Below are 15,014 nucleotides of genomic sequence, written 5' to 3'. Positions count from 1 at the left end.
ATGCTCATGAGTTCCACAGGCTGTAAAAGTCAGGGTCCTTGATGATTGCAGTCTAAATCCAATTCCCCTTTTCCCCTGACGTTGAAGCAGAGAGCAATGTTGGAGTTGCATCAGAAAGTAGGGATGTGAATCGTGTCCTCGATCGTCTTAACGATCGATTTCGGCTGGGAGGGGGAGGGAATCGTATTGTTGCCGTTTGGGGGGGTAAAATATCGTGAAAAATCGTGAAAAATCGTGAAAAATCTAAAAATCGCAAAACCGGCACATTAAAACCCCCTAAAACCCACCCCCGACCCTTTAAATTAAATCCCCCACCCTCCCGAACCCCCCCCCCAAATGAGTTAAATAACCTGCGGGTCCAGCGGCGGTCCGGAACGGCAGCGGTCCGGAACGGGCTCCTGCTCCTGAATCTTGTTGTCTTCAGCCGGCGCCATTTTCCAAAATGGCGCCGAAAAATTGCGGCGGCCATAGACGAACACGATTGGACGGCAGGAGGTCCTTCCGGACCCCCGCTGGACTTTTGGCAAGTCTCGTGGGGGTCAGGAGGCCCCCCACAAGCTGGCCAAAAGTTCCTGGAGGTCCAGCGGGGGTCAGGGAGCGATTTCCCGCCGCGAATCGTTTTCGTACGGAAAATGGCGCCGGCAGGAGATCGACTGCAGGAGGTCGTTCAGCGAGGGTTCCGGCGCCTCGCTGAACAACCTCCTGCAGTCGATCTCCTGCCGGCGCCATTTTCCGTATGGAAAATGGCGCCGGCCATACGCGTATGGCAGGCGCCATTTTCCGTACGAAAACGATTCGCGGCGGGAAATCGCTCCCTGACCCCCACTGGACCTCCAGGAACTTTTGGCCAGCTTGTGGGGGGCCTCCTGACCCCCACGAGACTTGCCAAAAGTCCAGCGGGGGTCCGGAAGGACCTCCTGCCGTCCAATCATGTTCGTCTATGGCCGCCGCCATTTTTCGGTGCCATTTTGGAAAATGGCGCCGGCTGAAGACAACAAGATTCAGGAGCAGGAGCCCATTCCGGACCGCTGCCGTTCCGGACCGCCGCTGGACCCGCAGGTTATTTAACTCATTTGGGGGGGGTTCGGGAGGGTGGGGGATTTAATTTAAAGGGTCGGGGGTGGGTTTTAGGGGGTTTTAGTGTGCCGGCTCATGATTCTAACGATTTATAACGATAAATCATTAGAATCTCTATTGTATTGTGTTCCATAACGGTTTAAGACGATATTAAAATTATCGGACGATAATTTTAATCGTCCTAAAACGATTCACATCCCTATCAGAAAGTATCAAGGTTTATCTGGCTAAGGGAAGTTACCCCCATGCACGCGTTCTTCGTTTCCTTTAGGACTTGGCCATAGAAGCAGTTCTGTGTTTTTTCCCTTATGTCCACGTAACAGTATCCCAGACCATGGAAGTCGGGACCCTCAGTTGTCGTGTGAATCAAATTCTTCTTATCCCCCTGCTGTTTAAGCGGGGAACAATGTTGCAGTTGCATTAAAAGCATCAAAGCTTATTGGGTTAAAAAAAATGTTTCTTCCCCACTTTGCTAAGACCTCGAAGGTTTGGTAAGTCAACTTTTGGATTGGTGATATAATCAGTACCCAAGTCCATCATCCGTGGTCCATTGCTGCTAATACAAGCACAACAACGCAGGAATGAGGAAAGCCAGGATTTCACCAGAGCTGGTCGTGGCAGCCCTGAGCATATCTTTCCCTTTAAAGCTGAACCTATTGTCTACTTCTAGATCTCCAACGGTATGCAATACTGTGCCTCCAGCAAACCTTTCAATGCCTTTTTTGACAAAGGAAAATCTGAGAACTTTATGATTTCATTAATGTTGATCTCAGAGTACCTTTGCACCAGGTGACTGATGTTCTCACTCTCCACTTGCCAATCCGGCTTCTTCTTTTGTTTTTTCTGCCACTTAAACGTCCCTTTCTCCTTGGTATATTCCTTCCTCCACCTATCAAAGCTCTGTACTGGGTTCATGCAGTACTCCGGCAACCCCATACCTACTCCAAGTGCAAATCGCACACCCAGTAGTTGCTCAGCACACCGCAATTTTGTTGAAATTGTCTAATTCATCCCAGACTAATGTACATCTGTAATATATATATCTATATATGCATAGATATAGATATATTTCTCTGTATATATCTATATCAATCTCAATCTCAATCTCTCTCTCTCTCTCTCTCTCTCTCTCTCTCTCTCTCTCTATATATATATATATATATATATATATATATAAGAGAGATATGTATGTCTTGCCTAAGTATACATGAAAGTAGAATATGTTATAGTGGTTTAAACATTTTATTGCACTGAAACAGAAATATGATGGCAGAAAAAGACCATAGGGCCTATCTGCCGTTCCACACAACTGCTCAGTTCTAAAATCCCTACCACTCCCTCAAAGATCCCCTATCCTCGACCCATGCTTTCTTGAATTCAGATACTGTCTTCTCCCTACCACCTCCACTGGGAGTCTGTTGTTCCATGCATCCACCACCATTCTGGAAGAAATACTTTCTTAGGTCAGGGGTGCTCAAAACGGTCCTACGGCTCCACCCCGACACCCCCAGCCAGTCGGGTTTTCAGAATATCTCTAATGAATATGAATGAAATGTATTTGCGTGCACTAGCTCCTGTGGACCCTTCAATTCAGAGTCACCTTTTAAATGAAAGAGACCCACCTCCTGTGCACTGATCCCTCTGATGTATTTAAATGTCTTTATCATATCTCCCCTGTCTTGTCCTTCCTCTACGATATACATGTTTAGGTCTTGTCTTCATATGCTTTACAAAGATCACTGACCATTTTAGTATCCTCACCTCCTTTTCTCTGCCAACCATTCCTGCTGTCCACTGCAAAAAAAAACAACCCAAAAAACCTACAAGCCTCCTTCAGTCGTGGAGGTTGCATATACCTTGGCAGTGAAACAATTAACCTGCTATAGAACCTGAAAGTGCATGGTGACCCTTTGCGTGTGGGAAAGTGGCTTAGATTTCTTTAAAGGAATACCTTCCTTTTAAGTGTTCCTTCAGTCATGATTTGTACAATGTGTCCTTAAGTGAAATATCAATCTAAACACAGCAGAAACTATCAGCTACATTTTCCTCCTGAAAAACAAAAACTGATTATGTCCCATATCACAGAATCTTCTTATCAACAAATCCAAATCTGCTCCTTAATAGCAGCATGTTGCTATGGGAACCTGAAAGATTAACACCTTTTCTTCACATGGGTTTTCAGTGTAATCTTATTTTCCCAGCAAGAACTAAATTAACAATTACTCATCTGACAATACTAAGGAAGGGGACGAAGCAGATAACACTGCATAAATCATTTGAGGTGTCATTGAAATTAGTTCCAAATAATGTTTTGCCTATGGAAAATGGTCCAACTGCAAATATCCAAGAATAAAAGTTTAAGGGGTTATTGAGCAGTTCAAAATGACAAGCGAGCAGTTTACACATGCTTATTTGACTACGATCTTTTAGCACAGGCTTTCGTGGCTTGAAGGTCCTTCAACTTTGTATGAGTTTCCATGATTTCCTCAGTACAAGCCCAGATATATAAAGCTACTCCTGCATTATCTTTTAATATGACTTTGTGCATCAAAGGGACCAAATACTTTGAGGGATATGTACTAAACAGTGGGTTTCAGCATGCAGTATCACAAATTTCATGTGCAAGTTTTCAACCTATGCAAATGAGCCGGTTAGAAAAATTGCATGCAAAATTTTGGAGCATAAAATTTCACAAAAAAGGATAACTACCCCTCATTGAGGTTCAGTTATCTTAATTTTCAAAAACCTTTCCCGCTAAGACCTTTTCAGACACAGGCTTGTGCCATAATCATAGTTAATGGACTACTTTGCTTTCTATTGCAGCAGCTCATGAGTTTGAAAAATATTTTGGGTGCAGTGAACTTGGGAATATGGAAAACTTTGCAAATGGCACTTTGTGTGCTAACAGCTAAAATGGGGGTTAATTATCACTATTAACAGGCACCGTTTCAGGATTCTGCACATGAAACTCTGCAGAGTTTTCTTTCTTTATTTTGTTTTAGCTTATACCCTCTCATTGGCAGCTCAAGGTGAGTTATGTTCAGGTAAAGTAGGCATTTTCCCTGTCTCCAGAGGGCTTACAACCACAACATTTTCCCTAGAGGGGGAAAATACCACAGGATTTACTAAACTGCAGTACAGAGTACTGGTTAGTTTCCCCCAAAAATGCTGCCAACAGCCAATGACCTCCATCTTCCTGAAGGGCCTTACAGCCCAAATAACTCCCCCAATAGAGCCAAAACTCCCAGTGATCTCTCAAGATCCCCTTCCCATCCCCCCACCACCTTATGAGGTGGCCAAAGTATGTAAAAAAAAAAAAAAAAAAAAGCCTTTGGCTCTAGTCCAGCACTTCAATTTGACTGGCTGAGAGAGAGAGAACCTCTTTATACTGCTCTCCTTCCTATAAGTAAACTATTTATACCACTGTAAGAGGGGCAACTAGCAACTTGGAGTGAGGTGTTGGTGGTGGCCTAGGTTTTGAGGGGCAGTTTTACATGCACAACCAGAGGTATGAACAGCCCAGTAGACATTAGAAAGGATTTTATGTGATTTGGAGTGCTAGCAGCTGCTATAAAGCTAGGTTGAGAGTACAATGTGCAAATCTTATCTTTGTGTACCTTTCATCACTCCAAATCACATAAAATCTTCAATGATGTCTATTGTGCTGTTCGTACCTCTTTTGCCTCAGGTACAAACTTATCAAACTCATCAAATTGCAGTTACTATCAAGCTAGGTTGAGAGTACAATGCACAAATCTCATCTTTGTGTACCTTTCATCACTCCAAATCATATAAAAACTTCAATGATGTCTACTGTGCTGTTCATAACCTCTGAACTTTGCATGTAAAACTGCCCCCCAAAACCTAGCTTACCACCAAAACTTCACCCTGAGCTCAGAATGGGCCCCTCTTACAGTGGTATAAAAAGTTGACTAATGTGTGTGCCTCCCCAGCAGTGCTCTCTCTCTCTCTCTCTCTCTCTCTCTCTCTCTCTCTCTCTCTCTCTCTCTCACACCCTCACCCTCACCCTCACCCTCACCCTCACCCTCACCTTCTCTCTCTCTGAAACAGGATTTGTGATATTTATTGTGAATCCTGTTTTGGGCATAACACCAGGAAAACAAGGTGTACTTAAATCCAGAGATAGTGGGCTGGATTTTCAAAGGGTTACGCGTGTAAATCCGGATAAAGCCGGGTAGCGCACACACGTGTACGCCTGCGCATACTTTTGAAAATCTACCCCAGTATGTATTATGCTATCATGTGTAATTTATTTATTTATTTATTTGTTGTGTTTTATATACCATTATTCGGTGAAGCCATCACAACGGTTTACAAGATTCAAAAGATATTCTCTTAACATATGTGAATTAAGGGTATAATCAGATACATATTATAAACGTAAAGTTATTCTTTTTATAGTCCGATATAAAATCATTTTTGAATGAGAAGGGTTTGCTTGGTGCTAGTTGATGACTTGTTTTTGTGTGGTTTCGGTTGGTAATTCTGTTGGGTGTTTGGATGTTGTGATACTTGGTTGTCAATATAGACTTTGTAAAACAGCCACGTTTTTAGATCCTTTTTCAATGTTTTGAGGTTAGGTTGGGTTCTCAAATCTTTTGGGAGGGAGTTCCATATTTTAGAGCAGGCGATGGAAAATGTTCTTTCTCTGGTTGCTGTCAAGTGAGCATCTCTGATGGGGGGGACTGTTAAGCAACCTGTGTTGTTTGAAAGTAAGTTTCTTTGGGGATTCTGGGGGGTTATGTTTAAACCAGTTTGACCTTGATGTTTATTGTGTAGTAATTTGTGTATGATGGTCATGGATTTGTGTTCAATTCAGGAATTAATTGGAAACCAGTGTAGTGAAATCAGTAATGGCATTATGTGGTCATTCCTCTTTGTTCCAGTCAGAATTCTGGCTGCTGAGTTTCGCAGAATCTGGAGAGGCTTGATGTTGGAGAATGGTATTCCAATCAGTAGGGAGTTGCAGTAGTCGATGGTTGAGAATATGAGTAGCTGTAGTACAGTTATGAAGTCATAAGGGTTAAGAAATGGTTGCAGACGTCTTAGGGTTAGTAGTTTGTGATATCCTTCTTTGATTTTGTTTGATATATGGTTCTTGTATGAAAGTTCTTTGTCAATAATTATTCATAGGTTTCTGGTATGGGTGACAGAGTATTGGGTTCATTTGATTGCCAAGTATGAGTTGGAGTGGTGGTGTTGGATTGGGTTTTCTATCCATGAGGATTATTTCAGTTTTGTCGATGTTGATTATGAGTTTCAGGGATGTTAGAAGATATTTAATTGAGACAAGTAGAGCAGATGTTTCTTTGTACGTTTCTTCAATTGAGTTTTGGATGGGAATTAGAAGTTGAATGTGGTCAGCATAGAGGAAGAGGGTGATTCCACTATCTTTTAGTAGTTGGCATATAGGAAGAAGATATATGTTAAATTGAGTGGCTGATAGCACTGAGCCTTGGGGAACTCCAGTGTTGAGGCTAATTTTTTTGGATGGGTAGTTGTTAATTGATACTTGGTAGGTTCTGTCGGATAGATAGGATGAGAACCATTGTAAGGTAGTGTCAGTTAAACCAATTTCAGTCAGCCGTTCTAGGAGTATATTGTGGTTTACTGTGTTGAAGGCAGCTGAGAGGTCAAGGAGTATGAGTAGGTATTTTTTGCCTTTGTCGAATCCTCTTAGTATCGTGTCATTCAATGAGAGTAGGAAAGTTTCAGTGCTTAGGTTCTTTCTGAATTCGTATTGGGTTAGTGATAGGATGTTGTTTGTTTCAGGGTTATCATCAATTGGGAGTGTATGACTTTTTCGATGATCTTGGCTATGAAGGATAGGTTTTAAATAGGGTGGTAGTTAGCTAGGATTTCAGGATCCAAGTTGTTCTTTTTTAGTATCGGTTTTATTACTGCAGATTTGAGGCATTTGGGGTAATTACTTTCAGTCAGGGATAAATTCAGTTAAATAACAGTTCAGTTCTTTGTAAACCGGTGTGATATGTATTCTATACAGGAACACCGGTATATAAAAATTAAACATAAATAAATAAATAAATAAATAAATTGACGATCTTGGTGAGAGTTTTAGATATGGTGGGTTCGATTGCTTTCAGAGTTGTTATGGGGATGCTGTCTAAGGGGTGGTTGGCAGGGTTCATTTTTTTTATGATTGATTGAATTTCAAGAGTGGAGGCGGTGTCAAAATGTTTTTATGTTGAGATTACCTTAATGTTCAATCTGATGTTTTGGCTGTTGTCGATTAGGTTGGTTTGTATTAGGTTTGATATTTTCTTGTTGAAGAATTCTGCAAAATCATTACTTCCGTGTTTGCTGCATGTAGTTTCCTGGGCAGTTTTAGTGAGGTTTTGTACTATGGAGACTAATATTCTGGGGTTGTGATGAAATTTGGTGATTTTGTTGGAGAAGAATTCTTTTTTTGCATTGTTGATGGTGTTTTTATATTGTGCTAGGCAGCTCCGATATGTATTTAGTGTGGCTGCAGTTTTGTTCCTTCTCCATTCTTTTTTTTTTCCAGAGTATACATTTGGCTGCTCTGATGTTATCATTATACCATTGGTAGATGTGTTTTGATTGCTTTATTGTTTTTGTAACAGTGGGGTTGATGCTGTCAGCTATTTTTTTTTGTGATGTTTAGCCATGATGCTGTGCAATAGTCTGAGTTTGATAAATCTATATTAGTTAGTTCTGTTTGAAGAGTTTTCTGTAGAAGTTCAGTGTTGAATGGAGGACAGTATGATATTTTACTTAGTGTGTTTTGAGGTGATTTGAGGTTAAAGTTGATAGTTAAGTTGGCTTGGATTAGGTGGTGATCAGACCAAGGTATATCTGTGGTGTGGATTGTGTTTATTTGCCAATCTTCAGTGTTGATGAGTATGAGGTCAATGGTGTGACCTGCTTTGTGAGTTGGAGTTTCAATTATTTGTTTTAGATGTAGTGTTGATAGGGCATCAATGATGGTTTGGCAGGTTTTTGAGTGGGCGAGTGAGTCAAAGTGTATGTTGATGTCACCTAGGATGTTGAGTGATATATTATTCATGATGTATTCAATTAGGGGGGAGCAATTTTTGTCGAGTGATCCTGGTGGACAGTAGACGAGGCAAACTTGTAGTTTTGGAGAATCAAATAATGCGACTTCAAGGAGTGCAGATATGTTTGTTGGATGAACTGTGAATTGTAGGTTTTTTTTGGAGATTAACATTAGACCGCCTCCTTTTTTTTCTTTCTGGGAATTGAGAAAGTGTTGTATTCTTGGTTGTTTAGTTGATTAATTAGTACAGAATTGGTGTTTTTGAGCCAGGTTTCAGTTATTGCGATGAAATCTGGTTTAGTGTCTATAAGTAGGTCGTTGATTAAAGGTATTTTCTTTATTATTGATCATGCGTTGACTAGTATGAATGAGAGTAGAATATAGTTTGAGTATTGGACGTATGTGTTGTTTGTGATGTTGGTTGCTTTTGTTTGTTTTGAGGTTTAGAGGGTGTGTGCTTCATTTATGCTGAGTGGTTTTTTGAGAGCATGGGTCTTTTGTTTCGAGTTGGGAGTTCATTTGTCATTTTCAAGTCTTCGGTTTGAAGTTCCATTTGTTTGTAAGTCTATTGTGAGCGTTGTTTGTAAGATGAGTTCTAAGAGGGAATTTAGTGGTTGTATGTGTTGTGAAGGTGGTTTGTCAGAGTTAACATAGGTAAGGGGAAAGTGTCAAGTTGAGGAGATTAGAAGCAGCACTGAGTGGGCTGCATGAAGGGGTGCGCAAAGGGGCCTGCTCCTAGTGTATGTGAGCAATGTTAAGTAACTCTCATTTTCATAAACTCCCTCCTTTTGACTAAATTTTTAAAATTTGCATATGCATCTCTCTATGCATTATTTATCGCATGCGTTATGGCCTGCAATAAGGCCCTAATACGATTTGATAAATGACCCCCTAAGTTTGTGCCTGAGGCTAAAGAGGATAAAGTGACTTGCACATGTTTACAAAGAGCATCAGTGGGATTTAAACCTTGGCTTAGCTCATGCGCAACTTGCTGCTCTAAGCACTAGACTACTCCTCTGCACGTTTGTGCATCTCCCTGAATGTATGAAGGATACTGTAGCTGCAGAATTTATTATCCCAAGCCTTTTCTTTGGTAATTCAAGGTGAGTTACATTCAGGTACAGTAAGCATAAATGTATGCAGTTTTTTTATACCGCTTTCCCTGTACACAATGTAAAATTGCTATGACTGATGATAACAATATCCAATTTGCTTTGATATTGCATTAGAATAGTCCAAATTTCCTGCCTGATTTATGTGCGAGAGATCTGTTTCTGAGGAACAAGCTAAAAATCAGTAAACCCAGCAAGTAAAATTGCTATCATTTCCAAATACTTATCCTGTAAGATAACTGTGTTGTGGAAGGCTTTGTTAAAAACAGAATTACTGAACATATGGATAATTATGGCTTAATGGAGAAAAGCCAGCATGGGTATAGCAAAGGGAAGTCATGCCTAACTAATTTATTAGAATCCTTTGATGTTATAAATGAACAAATGAAGAAGGTGAACCCATTGATTTGGAGGTCCATAATCAAAAACCCACTGAACGGGGAAATTTCCTGGACCATTTTACCCAGGGGAAATTTATCCCTGAATATCAATGCTGCCCAATGCCTATAACAAACTTAAAACTTGTTCTTAAAAGGCCCAGTGCTGCCTCATTTTATCCAGGTAAATGTTTGTGCAGGCAAACACTACCTTCCACTCCCTGATAGTAACACAGTGTAAACACATGGAGGACAATTTTCAAACACACAATTAATGGTGTGGATAATCAGGCTGTGCCACGTATGTTACTTTTTTGAATCGATGTTACAAAAGATGTACTAAAGATTAGAATATGATATGCCCTTTTACGCCATACTCCGTCTAAACCGATAGGGTTGTTCCTGCACTTGTTCCTCCTGGGTTGATGCACCCCGGCAAAACACAATCCTGTGTCGGGGGTCTACACACTGCCTGAACTTCTGTGTCAGAGTTTGTCTTCCCTTGAATAAATATTTCAACATTTATACCTGGTATCTTGGAAACAGCTTGGGTTTTCTGGCTACAAACAATTTTCAAAGCCATTTACCCAGATAAATAGCTCCTGGTAAATTGGCTGTCTGAAAATTACCGTCACTCAATCCAGGCTACAGGATTTTATATCGTGTCTGCTGTTAGCCAGATTGATAGGAGATGTTACCAAGAGCCTGTTTTGGGTGGGATCTGGAAAACAGTAGGGATGTGAATCGTTTTTGAACGATTAAAATTATCGTCCGATAATTTTAAAATCGTTCTAAACCGTTAGAGTACACGATACAATACAAATGCCCACGATTTATCGTCAGGAGCATTTATATTGTATCGTTAAATAGGGCACGGGAATTATTTGGGGGAGGGTGGGAAAACCGGCACACCAACACAACCTCTAAACCCACCCCGACCTTTTAAAACAAATTCCTTACACTCCCCCACCCTCCCGAACCCGCCCAAAATGTTAAATTACCTGGTGGTCCAGTGGGGGGGGGGTCCCCGGCGCGATCTCCCGCTCTCGGGCCATCGGCGCCATTTTGGCTACCACTGATAAAAAGGCGCCGATGGCCCGAAAACAAAACCCCACCCCGACCCTTTTCAAACTACCCCTTTGCTTCTCCCACCCTCCCGACCCCCCCAAAAACCTTTTAGATGTACCTGGTGGTCTAGCGGGGGGTCCAGGAGCCATCCCTTCAATCGTGCCGGTGCCGGTGCTGGAGGTTTCAAAATGGCGCCGATCGCCTTTGCCCTTAACTTGTCACAGGGAGCGACCGTCGCTCCCTGTGACAAGGTAAGGGCAAAGGCACCGGCACCGGCACGATTGAAGGGATGGCTCCTGGACCCCCCGCTAGACCACCAGGTACATCTAAAAGGTTTTGGGGGGGGGTCGGGAGGGTGGGAGAAGCAAAGGGGTAATTTGAAAAGGGTCGGGGTGGGTTTTTTTTTTCGGGCCATCGGCGCCTTTTTATCAGTGGTAGCCAAAATGGCGCCGATGGCCCGAGAGCGGGAGATCGCACCGGGGCCCCCCCCCCCCCCCCCCCCCATTGGACCACCAGGTAATTTTAAAAAAAAAAATTTTGGGGGGGGGGGGGTCGGTGGGGTTTTGTTTATCTGCTCAGGCCTCACTAAAAATTTAACAATGTGAATTGGAATCGGAACGATTCCAATTCACATTGTTAGAGATTGTGAATTGGAATCGGAATGATTCCAATTCACAATCTCTAACGATCCGATTTTTCCCTCCCACCATCCGAACCTGATCGTTAAGACGATCGGGCACACGATTCACATCTCTAGAAAACAGCAAGTGCTGATTCTGTTTCCAAGTCTATGCAATTTATTTGCACAAGCTCTAATGCAACCCCTTTTTTCCCCCCTTGCTCTCAGTTGAATGCTTTTCCAGCTGGTCTCTCACTACTCACTGCAAAGATGATGGTCAGCATTCTGGGGCATGCGTCTACCATACTCACTTCCATTTAAAGGCACTGACCACACACTCGTGCAGCGATTTGCTACTGCTGCTCCCACATGCACCCCTTCATGCAGCCACTTTGGGCAGCTACCTCTTGCCCACAACATCCTTTCCAGGAAACATCCAGCTGTACCCTTTTCGTCCCCCCCCCCCAATCCACTCTAGCACTCCTCTCTCCACCAGGCACCTGTAGAAACTCCTCTACATCATCCACCCACCCCCACACTCAAACTCCACCCACCCTCCCAATATGCTAACCTATCCCATTCCCACACTTAACCTTATGCCAAACCATCTCAAAAAACCCTTCCCTTCTCTCCTCCCTCCAACCTCAAATCCCTAGTGCCAATCATGATTTCCCCTGTAACGCAATTTCTCTGCCTTACCTCACTAACAATCATACTCTTCAACTCCCAGTCCCTAACCAAAAAAAACCCCATTCTGAATGACCTCCTGCTAGACAACCAGCCAGATATCTGCGCTATTTCAGAAACATGGCTCAAACAAACAGACTTAGTAATTCTGAACCAACTCCCCACACACCTTTATGATATCTTCTCCCTGCCCAGACACAAAAAAACAGGGGGAGGTCTCTTATTGGCCTCTAAGAAAGATCTTAAATTAACCTCTCAGACAGTTAACACCACCCCCAAGTTTGAAATTGGCTTTTTCAAATCTTCACAATTACAAATCTGCCTGGTTTACACCACCCCTGGCCCCCTCAACCACAACGCCTCCCCACTCATCGATACCATCTCCCTACCCCCTGCCTGCGATGCCCTCCTATCCTCCATCTCAGTCCTGGGCTTTAAACAAATCATCTCCAGCCCTACACACAAAGCTGGACACACCTTGGATTTGATTTTCACAAACTCCCACTTCCCACACACAGTCCCACCCTCATGCACCCCAGTCTCCTGGTCAGACCATTCACTCATAAAAACCAAGCTCTCCCTAAACAAAGCACAGACCCCCAACCAAAATCAAAATAACTCCATACAATACAGAAAACCCTGCACTAAGGAAGAGCTAACCCTTGCCCTCTCTAACAACCTAGACAAACTAGACCTCACCAAGGTGGAGTCTTCTCGTAACTCATGGAATAAGATAACCAATAACATTGCAGACAATATCTGCCCTCTCATCTCTAAAGACCTAAACCCAAATAACACAAAAAAAACCATGGTACATGGCTGAACTAAAGGCCCTCAAGCTAGAATTAAGGACCAAAGAAAAGAAATGGCACAAGGATCCCTCACCCACCCTATTAGCTGCTTATAAACACACTCTCCACTCCTACAGAAACACAATCCTTAAAACCAAAAAAGACTACTACGCCCAAAACATCCACAGCTACCAATTTATTGCAAAAGTCCTTTTCGCTTATGTCTCAGACCTCACTAAAACAACATCACCCCCTATCGTAGAGAACAATGCTAAAACCAGATGTAATGAACTAGCACATTTCTTCCACAACAAAGTGGACAAGCTTATGTCTCGATTCCTCCTTCCACCTCCTTCCACCTCCCTACCCCACCCCACCCAAAATAACATGAGCAACTCATTCAACTCTTTCGAACCTACATCCACCTCAAAGATAGTAGCACTCCTAAAGAAAATGAAACCTTCCACACACCCGGATGATGCCATCCCGACTAAATCTCTTCTCACCATCCCAGACACCATTGCCAAGTGATTATCAGACATCATCAACTGCTCTCTATCTCTTGGACAAGTTCCCACCACCTGGAAACAAGCCACCCTCAAACCCATCTTAAAGAAACCTAACTTAGACCCATCCGACCCTTCAAACTTCCGACCCATCTGTAACCTCCCATTCCTTGCTAAGCTTACAGAAAGGGTGGTCAGTCTACAACTCACTGATCACTTGGAAAAACACAACACTCTATTCACATTACAACTCAGCTTCCATAAATTCTTCAATACGGAAACCCTCCTAAATGCCCTCTCTGACACCCTACTCAGGGGTCTAGACAAAGGCCAGTCCTACATCCTCGCAATGCTATACATCTCTGCCGCATTCGACACGGTCAACCACATCATACTAATTGATCGCCTTGCTGAAATAGGCTTTTCCGGAACTGCCCTCAGCTGGTTTAAATCCTTCCTTAGTAACAGGCTTTATAAGGTAAAAAATGGCTGCCAAGAATCTAACCCCATCAACCTAACCCAGGGGGGTGCCCCAAGGTTCCTCCCTCTCCCCCACTCTCTTTAATGTCTACTTACTAGGGATGTGAATCATTTTTCTGACGATTGAAAATATCGTATGATTGAAAATATCGTATGATATGAAATATCATATGATATGATTGAAAATATTGTATGATATGATTGAAAATATCGTATGATATTTTCAAACTCATCAGAAATCGGGGGCTTCCCGAAACCGATAGAAAACCCCACAAAATTGTTCGTGTGGTTCTCTTATCATTTTGGGGGAGGGCGGGAAAAATGGCACACAAAAACAACCCCTAAACCCATCCCGACCCTTTAAAACATATCCTTTAGCTTCCCCCACCCTCCTGACCCCCCCCCCCAAAATGTTTTAAAAGTACCTGGTGGTCCAGTGGGGGTCCCGGGAGTGATCTCCCACTCTCATGCCGTTGGCTACCACTAATCAAAATGGCGCCGATGGCCCTTTGCCCTTACCATGTGACAGGGTATCCGTGCCATTGGCCGGCCCTTGTCACATGGTAGGAGTAATGGAGTACCACCAGGTACTTTTATAAAGTTTTGGGGGGGGGGGTCGGGAGGGTGGGGGAAGCTAAAGGATGTGTTTTAAAGGGTTGGGGTGGATTTTTTGTTTATCGGCTCAGGCGCAGCCGCTAAAGAAAAAAACCGATCGGATCGCACGAAAAAAATTTCATGATAGTCCCCAAACCCGGAATCGGAATCGATTCCAGTTCCGATTCACATCTCTACTACTTACTACTCCTTTGCCATCTCCTTGCTGACCTCGGTCTAGCACACTATATGTATGCGGATGACGTCCAAATACTCATCCCCATCCCCGAAACCCTTCCAAAAGCCCTCAAGACCTGGGTCAACTGCCTTACCTCCATCAACCGCCTCCTAACTAACCTTAACCTCGCCCTAAACACTACAAAAACAGAGCTACCTCTCATCTCCCCCAGCCACCATAAACCCCTCCCCTCTAATCAACTCTCCCCTTTTCCACAGCACATCAGAGATCTAGGGGTCATTCTTGACAGCCATCTGAACTTAAAAAAAAATATCAATAACACCATCAAGGACTGCTTCTACAAATTGCAGATCCTTAAAAAACTAAGAACCCCCCCCCCCCCCCCATCACTATGATTTCCGGACTGTCCTACAAGCCACCTTATTTAGCAGAATTGACTACTGC

This window comes from Rhinatrema bivittatum, chromosome 2 (genome assembly GCF_901001135.1).
Source record: "Rhinatrema bivittatum chromosome 2, aRhiBiv1.1, whole genome shotgun sequence".
Lineage (NCBI taxonomy): Eukaryota > Metazoa > Chordata > Amphibia > Gymnophiona > Rhinatrematidae > Rhinatrema > Rhinatrema bivittatum.
This window is presented reverse-complemented; position numbering follows the sequence as displayed.